General features: G+C 44.5%; 1 long non-coding RNA gene across 1 annotated transcript in view; it reads right to left on the reverse strand.

The window, feature by feature from the left end:
* The window catches only part of LOC308577910, a 467,797-nt gene that overhangs the window by 78,448 nt on the left and 374,424 nt on the right, over window positions 1-14,925 (reverse strand). The window lies entirely within an intron of this gene.

Consider the following 14,925-nt stretch of genomic DNA (forward strand, 5'->3'; position numbering starts at 1 on the left):
GTTTAGATTAAATTTGAAAAAATCCTTCAAGTTTTCTTTTGCCTTCTGTAGAACTTTTTCATTGTTTAACAGACTTTCATTTATCCTCCATCTCTGTGTTTCATTTCCCCTTTTCTTTCTCCCTTCAGTTCCATTGCCACTGGGTTGTGGTCGGAGATGGTCCTTGGTTGTATTTTGTTTTTTTTTAACCTTTATTAGCAGTTCATTCAAAACCCAAATGGCATCAATTTGGCCCGCTGACTGGTTTGGGTCTGAGTAACGTGTGAAACGTTTTTCTGTTGGGTGTTGGAATCTCCAGGTATCTTTCAGATTGAAGTTTTCTGTCAGCTGAAAGAAGTTACGGTGTAGTTGCCCCTCATTAGCCTCTAATCCTTTTGTTCTGTCGATTTCTGGCGAGATTACTCCATTTAAATCTCCTAAAAGTATAATTTTTCTTCGGCATGATCTAGCATCCTTTGTTCTAATGATTTAGAAAAATCTGATTTTTTTTCCCATTAGGTGCATAAAAGGTAAAGGTAAAGGGACCCCTGACCATTAGGTCCAGTCGTGGCTGACTCTGGGGTTGCGGCACTCATCTCGCTTTATTGGCTGAGGGAGCTGGCGTACAGCTTCCGGGCCAGCATGACTAAGCCGCTTCTGGCGAAGCAGAGCAGTGCACAGTAACACCGTTTATCTTCCCACCAGAGCAGTACCTATTTATCTACTTGCACTTTGACGTGCTTTTGAACTGCTAGGTTGGCAGGAGCAGGGACCGAGCAACGGAAGCTCACCCCGTCATGGGGATTCAAACCACCGACCTTCTGATCGGCAAGTCCTAGGCTCTGTGCGCATAGACTCCTACTATTATTATTTCACCTTGCACCGTTATTTTGGCCACCACTATTCTTCCTTCTTCATCCTTGTATACTAACTTCAGTTGCAACTCTGGTTTAATATAAATCACCAACCCTCTTTTTTTGTTAGATCTGCTGAGATAAACTCTAATCCCAGCTTTTTCTTTATCAGCACCCTCCTATGCTTTCTCGCAACGTGTGTTTCCTGTAGACATATAATGCCTAATCTTTGTTTTGTAAATCCATGTTCTACCATATTTTTCCATGTATTAGACGAGGTTTTTTGACTAAAAAAGCTGGACTTGTCCAATACACAGATAGTGGCATGGGAGGGAGAAGTTGGTGGGAGTGCAACTTCCCCTGATGTTGCTGCACCCAGGAAACAATCTAGGGAGTGTTTCCTGCCCGCAGCTGCATTGGGGGGGGGGAGCTCAACAATTTTGGGCCATCTCCCCTCATTTTCTTAAAATTGAGTCCCCCAAAATAGTCTTATACATGGGGGCATCCTATAGACGGAAAAGTACGGTACTTTGTTCCTTTTAACATTGTCATTTAGTCCATTCACATTCCAGATAATAAACTTTAAATTCATAGTTTAATAACAGTTCAGTATATTAAAACAATTACAGTTTGTGAGCCAACCAGGCCGTAAGTATCTAGTCCTCCTGTGTTTCTGTTGTTGGTTTAACATTCCTGTCTCCTCCCACCGACTGCTGTTCCCCTCCTAACTCTCTCCAGTATTTCCTCCAAAATTTGTCCGTTTTGTCCACTGTCACACACCTCCGCCTTTCCCCTTTAAAGAAGAAGGAGATTCCCTCTGGAAACTCCCACCTATAAACAACGGAGTTTGCCTTCAACGCTTCAGCCAGAAATTTATAGTTGTCTCTCTTTCTCAACAGGCCTGAAGGAATCTTCTTTAGGATAATGATGTCTTTCTCCCCAATTCTGAGTCTTCTTTTATTATTAGTTTGCAAAATTTTATCTCTAATTTGACTTCAGATGAAAGATATCAAACAGTCTCCAGGCCATTTGTTTGCTTTAGCAACATTTGATTTCACTCTGAATATTTTCTCTGTGCCTTTGATTATTTTGTCTTCTTGAAGCTCTAATCATTTGGCTAACTCCTTAATTATTCTTTCATCGATAACCTCCTCTGCCTCTTCAGGAATTCCTCTAAACCTCAAGGTAATCTTTCGCCTCTGCATCTGCACGTGGAAGTATAGTTTTATTTTAATTTAGTGGTCTATAATTGCCTCTTTCATTTCCTGCTTGTTTTATGATGCACTAACATGAGACGATGTTTTACTCTTGCATGTATGCAAAACTGATTTAGTTGGATTGGTTTTGCCCACTCTCAGCAGCTGTTTTTAAATAAGAGCATATGGAGTCACTGGAGTGGGTTTTTGGTCTTACTCTTTGCTGTCATTTGGAAGGGGAGAGCATTTAGTTGCTGTGATGCATGGAAGTACTCCCCCCCCCAAAAAAAATTTATTAGTTTTCCAAATTTATAACAATAAAAGACATTGAAAACAAACGAACAAAAGTACAAACATTTATCCTGACTGTAAAAATTCCAGTTTTGTAAAATTGTTGGGTGACTTCCTCGAATCCCCCTGGCTGAGTTTCCATATAAGTCTTTGTAGCAGTTTTCCAAAACTAGTTTCACATAAAATTTACTTAGTCTATTAACATCATTCTTTTCATTTTAACTTTTAACCTAGTATTCTAAAATATCATATATTTAAATCCTAGGCCTGTCTGGTACTCGCAAGTAATTCTATTTAAGTTATCTTAAGATATTTAGCTAAATGTTCTTTGAATTTCTTCCATTCCTCTTGGTACGCCTTCTCCTTCTGGTCATGGACTTTTCCCGTCAAGTCTACTAGCTCCCAAAAGTCCATCATCTTCATCTGCCATTCCTCCACTGTTGGGACATCTTGTGATTTCCAATTTTTGGCCAACAATATTCTAGCTGCAGCTGTGGCATACAAAAATAATCGTAACATCTTTCTTGGGCAATTCCAAACCTGTTATTCCAAGAAGAAAGGCCTCTGGTTTCTTAATAAATGTACTGTATTTTTCGCCCTATAGGACGCACTTTTTCCCCTCCAAAAATGAAGGGGAAATGTGTGTGCGTCCTATGGGGCGAATGCAGGCTTAGGCTGAAGCCTGCAGCCCGAAACCCAGGGAGCGCAGCGGGGCGCACCCCGGGCTTCGGGCAGCTCTCCGCAAGCCTTGGGAGCCCGGCGCGACTTCCCGCCGGGCTCCCAAGGCTTGCGGACAGCAGCCTGCAGCCCGAAACCCAGGGAGCGCAGCGGGGCGCACCCCGGGCTTCGGGCAGATATCTGCCTGCAAGCCTGGAGAGCCCAGCGGGAGTTCCCGCCGGGCTCCCAAGGCTTGTGGATAGCAGCCTGTTCTGCGGGCTGGGGTCAGGGGAAGCTTGGGCTTCCCCCGCCCCCAGCCCCGCAAGCTCCGGGAGCGATGGCGAGGTTGTGCAACCTTGCCTTCGCTCCCGGACCCCCAGCCCGAGGCTAAAAACGAAGCCAGGACAGCGAGCGGGATACATCCCGCTCGCTGTCGTGGCTTCTTTGCTCTTTGGGGCAAAAATAAGTGCGCCCTATGGGCTGGTGCACCCTATAGGGCGAAAAATACGGTATATTTCAACATTTTTTTCAATTCATTATAAATCTTTTCCCAGAAGTATTTCACCTTGGGACATGTCCGCCACATATGGTAAAAGGTACCTTCTTTTTCTTTACATTTCCAACATAGATTATCACTCTTGTGGTACATCTTTGCTAGATTTATAGGGGTTATGTACCATCTATACATCATTTTCATAATATTTTCCTTTAACACCATACATGCAGTGAACTTGACCTCTTTCCTCCACAACCTTTCCCTTTTTTAAAAAAAAGAAGATATTTATTAGAAGTTTAAAAATTACAGAAAAAAGAAGAAAGAAAAACAACAAAAAAATTACAATACATTAAAGAAAAAGCATAGAAAACAATACAGCAATACAGCATGAAAACACACAATAACATTAAAACACATCCAATGTTCCATATCTTTATCTTTCATTTACTTGTTTCATCGACCTCCTCACATCTCCCTTCTCTGTGTTCCCATTTCAAAATCTTATTCAGCAATACTTCACCTTCTCTCAAAACTTATTTTAAATTATACGTTTCAGCTATTATGTCTCCAATTTTTCCCTTTATTATCAAATATTTAAGCTTGACATAATATTATTCAAATTTCACCTTTGTTCTTATAAACCAATTATTTTCACACTCCTTTCAGCTATTTCACTAATGCCATATTATCTTTATATCCTGCATCATTCTAACATTCATACAATTTACAATATTTTTGCAAATAGTCCTTAAATTTCTTCCAGTCCTCTTCCACTATCTCTTCTCCCAGGTCTCGGATTCTGCCAGTCATTTCTGCCAATTCCATGTAGTCTATCAGTTGCATCTGCCATTCTTCCAGGGTGGGCAAATCTTGTGTCTTCCAATATTTTGCGATAAGTATTCTTGCTGCTGTTACTGTGTACATAAAAAAGTTCTGTCCTTCTTTAACACCATTTGGCCAACAATGCCCAAAAGAAAGGCCTCTGGTTTCTTAGGAAAGGTATATTTAAATACCTTTTTGAGTTCATTATAGATCATTTCCCAGAAAGCCTTAATCCTTGGGCATGTCCACCAAAGGTGAAAGAATGTTCCCTCAGTTTCTTTACACTTCCAACACTTATTGTCAGGCAAATGGTATATTTTTGCAAGCTTGACTGGGGTCATGTACCACCTGTATATCATTTTCATAATATTTTCTTTCAGGGCATTACATGCCGTAAATTTCACACCGGTGGTCCATAACCATTCCCAGTCAGCAAACATGATGTTGTAGCCAATGTCTTGCGCCCATTTTATCATAGCTGATTTAACCATTTCATCCTGAGTATTCCATTCTAACAGCAAGTTATACATTCTTGAAAGTACCTTAGTTTTTGGTTCTAACAGTTCTGTTTCTAGTTTCGATTTTTCCACCTGGAAGCCTATTTTTTTATCCGCCTTGTAGGCCTCCCTAATCTGACCATAATGCAACCAATCTCGCACTTTGTCCTTTAGTTTCTCAAAACTCTGCAATCTCCAAGTGTCTCCGTCTCCTCCACAACCTTTCCCAGTATTCAAACATTATGTTATGTCCAACATCTGTTGCCCAATCTATCATCACAGATTTAACTTGTTCATCCTTTGTATGCCACTCCAACAATAATACATTTTAGAAAAATTGTTAACTTTAGAATCTAACAACTCCGTTTCCAATTTGTTTTTCCCCCATGCAAAACCATTTTTCTTATCTAATTTATATAATTCATTAATCTGGTGGTAATGTAACCAATTTATTTTATCTTTGATTTGATCAAATGGTCTTAATTTAAATCCTCCTTTGTCTTCCAATAATAAATCTTAATATCTCAACCAATTAGTCTCCATATTTAACTTTTTCTGGGCCTTTGCCTCCAGTGGCGAAAGCCATCTGGGTGTTTTCCTTTCTAAGAGATTGTCAGGGAACTGCCATCGGAGGAACAGGTGGTGGAAGGGCTCACGGAGGCGGGGAGAGACTCAGCAGCTGAAGCAGGAACCAGCAGGGGGAGAGGTGGATCTCTGAGGGAAAGCGAGCAAGAGGGAGGGCTCAGGGACACGTCCAGCGAGAACAGTGGGGAGGTATCCGAACCTCCCATAGGGAGACCCACTCCTCTCCGGAAACTGTCACGCCGCGAGTCCAGAAGACGTGTTTCCATTAAGGAGCTTCTATGCTGGAAGCGATTCCGAAAGCAACCACTGTCGGAATCTGCAAGTGACTAGAGCAGCCATGTCTGAGGGGCTCCGTCACAGACAGAGGTTTGTGGACTTGCACAAACTCTGAGGGACTACGATTTTACGCACAAGCAGCTCATCATCCCATCACAGCATTCCGACAGTCACTGTAAGCTGTTTGTGCAGGAGAAGGCATCATGAGCGACCCAGCCGGAACCGGAGAGGCAGGAGTTGGAGCTGGTCCAAGCTTGGAAGAAAGGTACCGAGCGTTGGAGATCCAACTGGCGCTGCAGACGGCGAGGCTTGAGGAGAGAAGGGCTCAGGATACAGACAAAAAGGGGAAAGCCACCCAGTTCACCAGAAAGGTACCAGGATTGGTGCAGAAGTTTGGGGGGGACCCCAAGGACTACCATGCCTTTAGGACAGAGATGCAATATGCCCTCAATGTGCAGTTTGATGAATTCCCTGACGAGGAATCGCGAGTGGCTTTCGTGATTGGGCATCTTGAAAGGGGGGCGAGGGACTGGGTTAGACCCCTGATGGCAACGAATAATGACGTCCTAAAGGAAACAATGAAATTCTTTCGTGCAATGGATCTGATGTTTTCCAGCGATATTGAGCAGGGAGTGGTGCGCAGACAGCTAATGGCTTGCAAACAGGGGAGCCGATCTGTCCGTGAGTACTGGACTGAGTTCACCATGCTGGTTCACAGATTGGGGTGGGACTTATCGGCGGAACCCATTCAAATGCTATTTGAAGAAGGGCTTGCTTCGGCTGTGAAAGACGAACTTTCCCGGAGTCCCAGGGCGGTTTCTATGGATCAGCTGACCAAATCTGCGCTGACCATAGGAGCGCGCCAGGAGGCAAGAGCCTTGGAGAGGCGGGAAGGGAAAGGGGAACGTTGGAAGGAGTTCCCATTCCAGACATTCCAGAGCCAACTTTCCCGTCGGCAGAGCCGATGGAAATCGGAACAGCGCGCGCGCGCGCAGTTTCAAAGCCCATTGAGGGGGGAAAGAAAGAGGGAAAAGGCGCCCGGAAATGCTATCTCTGCCAACAGCCAGGTCACTTTGCCAGAGTCTGCCCCCAGAGGAAGGAATGGCAAGGGATGGTGGGAGCTGTTGAGGGAGGAGTGGAGGAAAAACCGGAGCAAGTAAAAGCCAACACCTGGCTGCCACCGTCGGGGCACAGCAGCCAGGCCAAAGAGCAGTGAAAGTGCCCACGCCAGATCCTCCTAAACCTGCCCTAGTGATAGAAGTGTCACTAGAGCTGCAAAACGGATACCCTCTAAAGATAAAGGCGCTGTTGGACTCAGGCAGCTCCTGCAATTTCATGAGCAAAGAGTTTGCAGCTGAACACCAGATACAGACAGTCCCTTTAAGCAACCCCCTGCAGGTGACCACGATCGATGGCAGGGAGCTGTTGGGAGGAGAAGTCAGCTTGCAGACCGTCCCAATGATTAGGAAGGTGGCAAGGCACACTGAACTGATAGCGTTTAATGTGGCCACCTTGGGAGGGGCTCCTATTATTTTGGGGATGAGCTGGCTGGCGTTACATGATCCACTGGTGGGCTGGCATCAGAGAGTGGTTTCCTTTGGTTCCGCACATTGCTTAGAACACTGCAAGGAGGGAAAGGGTTCAGCAGGGGCCCAAGCTACCCTAGCAGGGACGGAAGTAACGGAGAAAGTGAAGGTACCACGACAATACGCAGATCTCAGCGACGTGTTCAGTGAAAGGGAAGCTGATCAACTACCCCCGCATAGACCCTTTGACTGTCAAATCAATGTACTCCCTGGGGCACAACTCCCTGTAGGCAAGTTGTACGCCATGTCTGACAGAGAGATGCAGGAGCTAAGAGAGTTCATTGACAAGAACCTGAAGAGAGGTTTCATCAGAGAATCCAGAGCGGTGGGAGGTAGCCCAGTGTTTTTTGTGGATAAAAAAAAACACGGACAAGCCGAGACTTGTGTGTGACTTCAGGGCTTTAAACGCAGTGTCAGAACCAGTGGCCTTCCCTATGCCCAGGATTGACGACATTTTGACCAGGGTGCGAAAGGGAAAGATTTTTACAAAGCTGGACCTAAGGGGGGCGTACAACCTGATACGTATAAGGAAAGGGGATGAATGGAAAACCACCATGTTCACCCCTTTGGGGGCATTTGAATATTTAGTAATGCCCTTCGGCCTACAAGCAGGCTTGGCGTGCTTCCAATCGTTTATGAACCACGTACTGGGGTCTTTGCTTTACAAGAATTGCGTGGCCTTCCTAGATGACGTGTTGGTGTATTCTGAGAATGAGGAGCAGCATGTGAGAGACGTCAGAGAAGTGTTGAGCAGGCTGCAAGCCAACCGGCTGTGGGTGAAACTGGAGAAGTGTCAGTTTCATACCAAGGAGGTGGAATTCCTGGGGTACCGCCTGTCAGACAAGGGATTGGCCATGGATCCCGGAAAGGTCCAGGCAGTGCTGGAATGGAAAACACCCAAAACAAAGAAGGATGTGCAGAGGTTCCTAGGGTTTGGGAACTTTTATCGTAAGTTCATCCGAAACTTTGCTCACCTGACGGCGCCCATTACAGACTGTCTCAGCAGTAAGAAGAAATTCGTTTGGACTGAGGAGGCGGAGCGAGCATTTGAGGAACTAAAAAGGGCCTTCGCCTCTGAAGAACAACTTCTGCATGTGGATTTAGAAAAAAAGATGAGAGTCGAAACAGACGCATCAGACAGAGCCATAGGGGCGGTGCTTCTTCTGCAGCCAGGGAAGGAGGAGTCAGAGTGGAGACTAAGAGAGTTTGTGTACTGGTCCAGTAAACGCTTCCGCTGCGCCACCAGCAACAGCTCTCTTTGCAGAGTATTAATTAAGTCCAGTGCAGAGATTCTTGTTGCAGTACAGGCTTCAAAATCTCAGCAGCAAAGAAATAACGACACAGGGAAGCCTGTCTTTCCAAAGACAGGTTTATTGCAGAAAGATAACAGAAACACCTCCGGAGCTTTCGGACATTTTGCTTCACGCCCCACAGGTAGAGAAAACAAACACTCTTTATATACTGAGCAACTTAACAACTTAACGAGCTTGACTACTTAAAGTCACATGACATTGCTAACTTGCCAGCGTCTTAGGTTTCACACCCTAACACTCCCTCTCGCTGGCAATACAAAAAACAAAATTACTTCAGACCCATTTCTTCACAAAAGTTTTCATGCCGCTGAAACCCAAGTGGTTTTGTAAAACCATCAGCTTGATTTTCATGACTGGGACAGTAATTTAATTTAACAATTCCTGCTTTTACCATTTGACAAACATTTTGAAAGCGGATATCCAAATGTTTTGTACGACCTTTAAACTGCCCATTTTGTGCTAACTTAAGACACGGTTGATTATCACCCCATACAGTGATTGGAGTGATGGCCTTTTCATACATCTCTTGTGCCAAGCATTTGTAAAATTCTAGATCTCTACATAACTCAGATAAGGCACAGAACTCTGCTTCTGTTGACGACAAAGCAATCAGGTTCTGTTTCTTGGATCTCCACCCAATCAGAGAGTTACCAAATTTTATTACACAGCCAGACACTGATTTTCTATCCTTTAAATTTGCCCAATCACTATCTGCCCAACAAGTAATCTGTGCTTGTCCTTCCGAAGATAATTCAAGGCAAAAATCTTTGGTGTATTGTAAATATCTTAACACTCTTTGAATTCCTTTCCATGCATTTACACTAGGTTTCGAAGCTTCTCTGCTGAGTAAGTTAACAGCGTAAGCAATATCTGGTCTACTCCATTGCGAAAGATGAAGTAAGCTTCCCAGTGCTGACTGAAAGATTTCAGCACGCTTGAATTCAGCACTATCCTTGAACTCATTGTCTTTTACAAAACCCATTTCCATTGGTGTTCTAACACCTGCACACTCTGTCATGTTAAACTTTTTCAACATTTGCAATATCTTGCCTTTTTGATTCAGTAGAAAACTGCCATTTTTGGTCCTATCTATTTGAACACCAAGATAGACCTTCATATCACCAAGATTCTTAACTTTGAAGTGTTTGTTTAACTCTTTGGCTAGTTTTTTTTACTTGTTCTTGTGTCTTTGAAGTATAAATCAGGTCATCTACATAAACAAGCAAAGATTCTTGAGCATCTCCTGAACCTCTGAAATATAAGCAATTGTCAGCCTTGCTCCTGCTAAAACCAATGCCTACCAAAACGTCATTCAAACACTCATTCCAATTATGAGCAGATTGCTTGAGTCCATAAATAGATTTATGTAGTTTCCATACCTGATTTGATTTACCAACTTTCAATCCTGGCGGTAGCTCCATATAGAGCTCTTCAGCCAAGTCTGAATGAAGATAAGCTGTAGAGACATCAAACTGATTCACTTTGAACCCTTTCTGAGCAGCAACTGCTAATAGTGCTCGTAGGGTTTCACTCCTTGAAGTGGGTGCATAGACTTCGGAATAATGTAACCCCTTTCTTTGCGTAAAACCTCGAGCTACAAGCCTTGCTTTGTACTCTGGTTTCCCCATCGCTGTTGTCTTTATCCTGTACACCCACCTACAACTTACTGCTTTGGTACCTTCTGGCAGTTTGGTGATGGAAAACACACCCATAGAATTCTTTCATAGAATTCAACTCCTTTTGCATGGCCTCACGCCACCTACTGGCCTCCTCCTGGGGTAATTGCTCAACCTCCTCAAAACTTTCAGGTTCGCAATTTGCCAAACCAGCCCAAACACTAATAGCTTGGTACCTTTCAGGAGGTTTACCTTTGTTGGTACGCTTAGAACGCCTTAACAGTTCCTGCGATGTTCCTTCAGTTTCCCCCTCTGACCCAGAATCACTAGTCGTCACCTGTTTGTCACTAGTAGTTGAAGAACTTTCTGATTCTGACTTTACACGTCTCTCTTGCTGTACAGGTGAACTTTTAGAGCTAGAAGATTCTGACTTTACAGACTTGGGTGAACTAGGCGATTTCTCACCCTTGTCCTCAGACTCAAATTCTTCAGTCTGTTCTGGAACTAATACCTGCCCTGGGGCCTGAGTTTCATTGTTACTGTTCACCACATCAAATAGTATGTCAGGATTCCCATGAATTTTATTCCAACCATCCTGTTCACAAAATTCCGCACTTCTGCTGATTGTGATTTTCGTTTGATTGCCTTCTACATTCACAAATCTCCAACCTTTTGTGTTTGCTTGATAACCACAGAAAAACATTTCTTTAGACCTAGGATCGCCTTTCCTACTTTGTGCCCTAGGCACCAGCACATAAGCACGACATCCAAAAACTCTTAGATGATCAATTTTTGGTTTTTTTCCCAAATAGCATGAAGTAAGGAGTGTTGCCTACTGTGCTATTGTACACTCTATTAAAAGTATAATTCGCATACAGTGCAGCCTCAGCCCAAAAACGCTGTGGAAGTCCAGAATCAAACAGCAAAGCAGCAATGGCTTCCTGTAATGTTCGAAATTTTCTTTCGGCAACTGCATTCTCCTGTGGTGAATAGGGATTGGTAAGTCTATGAACTATACCTTTCCTTTTTAACCACGTCTCCAGCGTGTGGTTCACAAATTCCCCACCACGATCTGATTGTATTTTACGTACCCTGGTGTCAAATTTACATTCGACTTCTTCAACCCAATCCATCAGGATGGAAGCTGCTTGTGATTTTTCTTTCAGAAAGAAAACCCAACTAGCCCTTGAAAAATCATCCACCAAAATTTGCATAAATCTCGCACCTCCAAGCGATTTGACTGGCATAGGGCCACACACGTCTGTGTGCACAAGTTCAAAGGGTTTCTTGCTTACTCTATCAGATCTAGGATAGTTACATGTCTTAACCTTAGCATGTTTACAAGCACAACAATCCAGAAAATTTGGACAGGGTTTAGTGTTACACTCCTCAGCTAAATCTGGCATCTTGCTTACATACTTAAAGCATATATGAGCTAACCTTCTGTGTAGTAGATGTGCACAACCTGTATGAGGAGCCTTATTTACACACTTAGCTTGCACTTCACCTGTTGAACATCTACCTGCTGCTAACTGCTCTTCATCCAAAACAAAAAGCCCATCCTCACAGGGAATTTTAACTAGCTCCTTTCCCTGTTTCGAAATGGTGCACACATCATTTTCAAACTCAACCTTAAAACCACTTTTTACCAGGCATGACACACTCAAAAGTCCATTCTTCATTCCTGGAAGAACAAAAACAGGAAGGTTAGTATGCAAACAGTTAACATAAATTGTGCCTTTAAGGTTCATTTCTCGTTTACTATTATCTGCTATAGTCACGGTTTTTGCAACTGGCAATGTCTTGCAGTTCATCAAGCGGCCACTAGATGTCGCTGGAACTAAACTGTGACTTGCTCCACTGTCAATTATCCACTTCAAGGTTTGTTGGCTTCTTTTAGGACTCTGTTGTGCTGCCATTGCAGATAGTCCCTTATCAGCACCTGCTCCCCCTCTGGATCGTTGATTCTTGTAGTTCTCACGTCGTCTTCCCCTGTAACTCCGGAAACTGGCCTTGGACTGTTGAAATTCCTGTTGCTTTTCTGGACACTTTGCTATCAAATGAAACCTGCTGCCACATCGAAAACATGACTTGCTGGCCATAGCAGACACTTGTGAGGCTTCCTTACAGCTCTGCCTGCTAGTTTCCCCACGCTGGGAATTATCTGAACATCCAACCCTTGGGGTATTTGAATTATCAATACGTTTTCGATGATGTTGATATTCTTGCTCACACAATCTACCAGTCACATAATTCATATTCAGCTGGTCCTCTGGCAAAACTTGTAAAGTTAGTACTAAGTTTTCAAACCCTGCATGCAGGCTGCTAAGCAGAGTATAAACTTTAATATTTTCAGGAAAATTCACACCTAAAGATGACAGTCGGTTGAAATACTCAGTCATCTGTGACGTGTGTTCAACCACACTATCCCCTGGCTTCAGTTTCAACTCATACAAAGCACGTATAATGTTCACCTTCTCTCCGGGCGTGGCTCTATGGTGAATTCGTCTAAGAGCTTCCCAAATTTCAAATGCAGACCTTAAATTTTCCACATGAGGTAATTGGGAATCATCTATCGATACCATCAACATGCATCTAGCTTTAGTGTCCATTTTATCATGTTCCCTGTTCTGAGCATGTGCAGCAGCCTGTTGCTCTGCTGTGGCATCTGCTGCAACAGCCACAAATGGCTTTCGCCTCTGGACATAGTCAGCCCACACTTCTTTGGCTTCCAACCAGACTTGAGCCCTCTTAGACCACTGCACGTAATTAGCAGAGTTCAACTTTGTAAAGGGAACCTGGAAATTTTCTACTGCCATTCTTGGGGTCTGCTGCTACTCCCTCTGTGTGCCCTTGCTTCTCTTTCCCCTTGGGATTTGTTTTACTCACTTTTCAGACGCCTCCAGCCTCCTCTGAAGCCTTTTAAATTTTCACTTATGCAGCTCTCTCAATTTTCTGCAGCCTCTCAGTTCCTTTAAGAGCTGGATTTACGACCAAGCCGGTCTTCTCTCATCCGAAAGCTGCTTTCACTTTCTCTGCACACAATACAGCTGTAGAAACGTAGAAGGATCCATAACCTAAGAGAGTTTGTGTACTGGTCCAGTAAACGCTTCCGCTGCGCCACCAGCAACAGCTCTCTTTGCAAAGTATTAATTAAGTCCAGTGCAGAGATTCTTGTTGCAGTACAGGCTTCAAAGTCTCAGCAGCAAAGAAATAACGACACAGGGAAGCCTGTCTTTCCAAAGACAGGTTTATTGCAGAAAGATAACAGAAACACCTCCGGAGCTTTCGGACATTTTGCTTCACGCCCCACAGGCAGAGAAAACAAACACTCTTTATATACTGAGCAACTTAACAACTTAACGAGCTTGACTACTTAAAGTCACATGACATTGCTAACTTGCCAGCGTCTTAGGTTTCACACCCTAACAGAGACCGTGTGCCTTTTTTTCGCGAAAGCTGAACAAATCCGAGAGGAACTACACGGTGTTTGACCGAGAACTACTTGCCATTCATGAGGCTTTCAGGAGATGGAGGCACCTGCTAATTGGCGCACAACATAAGGTGCAAGTGTGCACTGACCACAAGAACCTAGAGTATTGGAGAACGGCACGAGTGCTCAACCAACGGCAGTTGAGATGGGCCCAGGAGTTCTCCAAATTTAACTTTGAGATTTGTTACGTGCCAGGCCCAGAGAACATTAGGGCGGACGCTCTCTCACGCAAACCTGAATATTTGGAGGGGGAGGGAGCACCCGAAGAAAGACATGTCATTCCAGAGGACCGCTGGGTGTGTGGGGCGGCATTGGTGGGGCAAAGAGAGCTGGTAGAGGGAACAGAGAATGATGAATACGCTCAGGACAAACTCCGGGGTCTCAGGAGGGAGGGAGATAAACCCGGAGGTTTTGAGGAGAGAAACGGGGCGTTGTATTACAAGGGAGCGTTATATATACCTGAAGGAGAGTTGAGGGGGAAGGTACTCAAGCAGCTGCACGATAGCCCCACTGCAGGGCATTTTGGGCAACACAAAACCATGTGGCTGGTTACCAGGGAATTTTGGTGGCCCAAGGTCAGGGAAGATGTGCGGGAGTATGTGAGGGGTTGTGACCAATGCCAGCGAGCCAAAGGGGAGAGGCGGGCGCCGGCAGGGTTACTAGAACCGCTACCCACACCTGAAAGACCATGGGAAGCAGTGGCAACAGATTTCATGACTGATCTGCCAAAGTCCAGAGGGAAAACAGCCATCATGGTTGTGGTAGACCTGTTAACCAAAATGGCCCACTTTGTAGCCTGCTCACATGCTGTCACGGCAGAAGAAACAGCTAAATTGTTTGTAGAAAATGTGTTTAGGTTGCATGGCGCCCCCTTGAGGGTGGTTTCAGACCGAGGGAAACAATTTACTTCCAGGTTCTGGAGGAAGCTCATGAGCTTACTGCATGTAGAGGTCAATTTTTCGACTGCCCGGCATCCTGAAACCAACGGGCAGGCGGAAAGAGCCAATGGCATCCTCCAGCAATATTTGAGGTGTTATGTCAATGACAGAGAGAATGATTGGGTGGAGAAGCTGGCGTTGGCGGAATTTGCCTACAACAATGCGGAGAACGTGTCCACGGGGATGAGTCCCTTTTTGGCTAATTACGGGTGCCATCCCAGGGCTTTCCCAGGGGGGGAAGGGGAGAGATGGAGCGTTCCAGCTGCCGAACAGTTCGTAGAAGAAATGGAAGCGATCCATCGTCAGCTCCAACGTAACTTAGACAG

Source organism: Podarcis bocagei (assembly GCF_964188305.1).
Source record: "Podarcis bocagei genome assembly, chromosome: W".
In the NCBI taxonomy this organism is placed as follows: domain Eukaryota; kingdom Metazoa; phylum Chordata; class Lepidosauria; order Squamata; family Lacertidae; genus Podarcis; species Podarcis bocagei.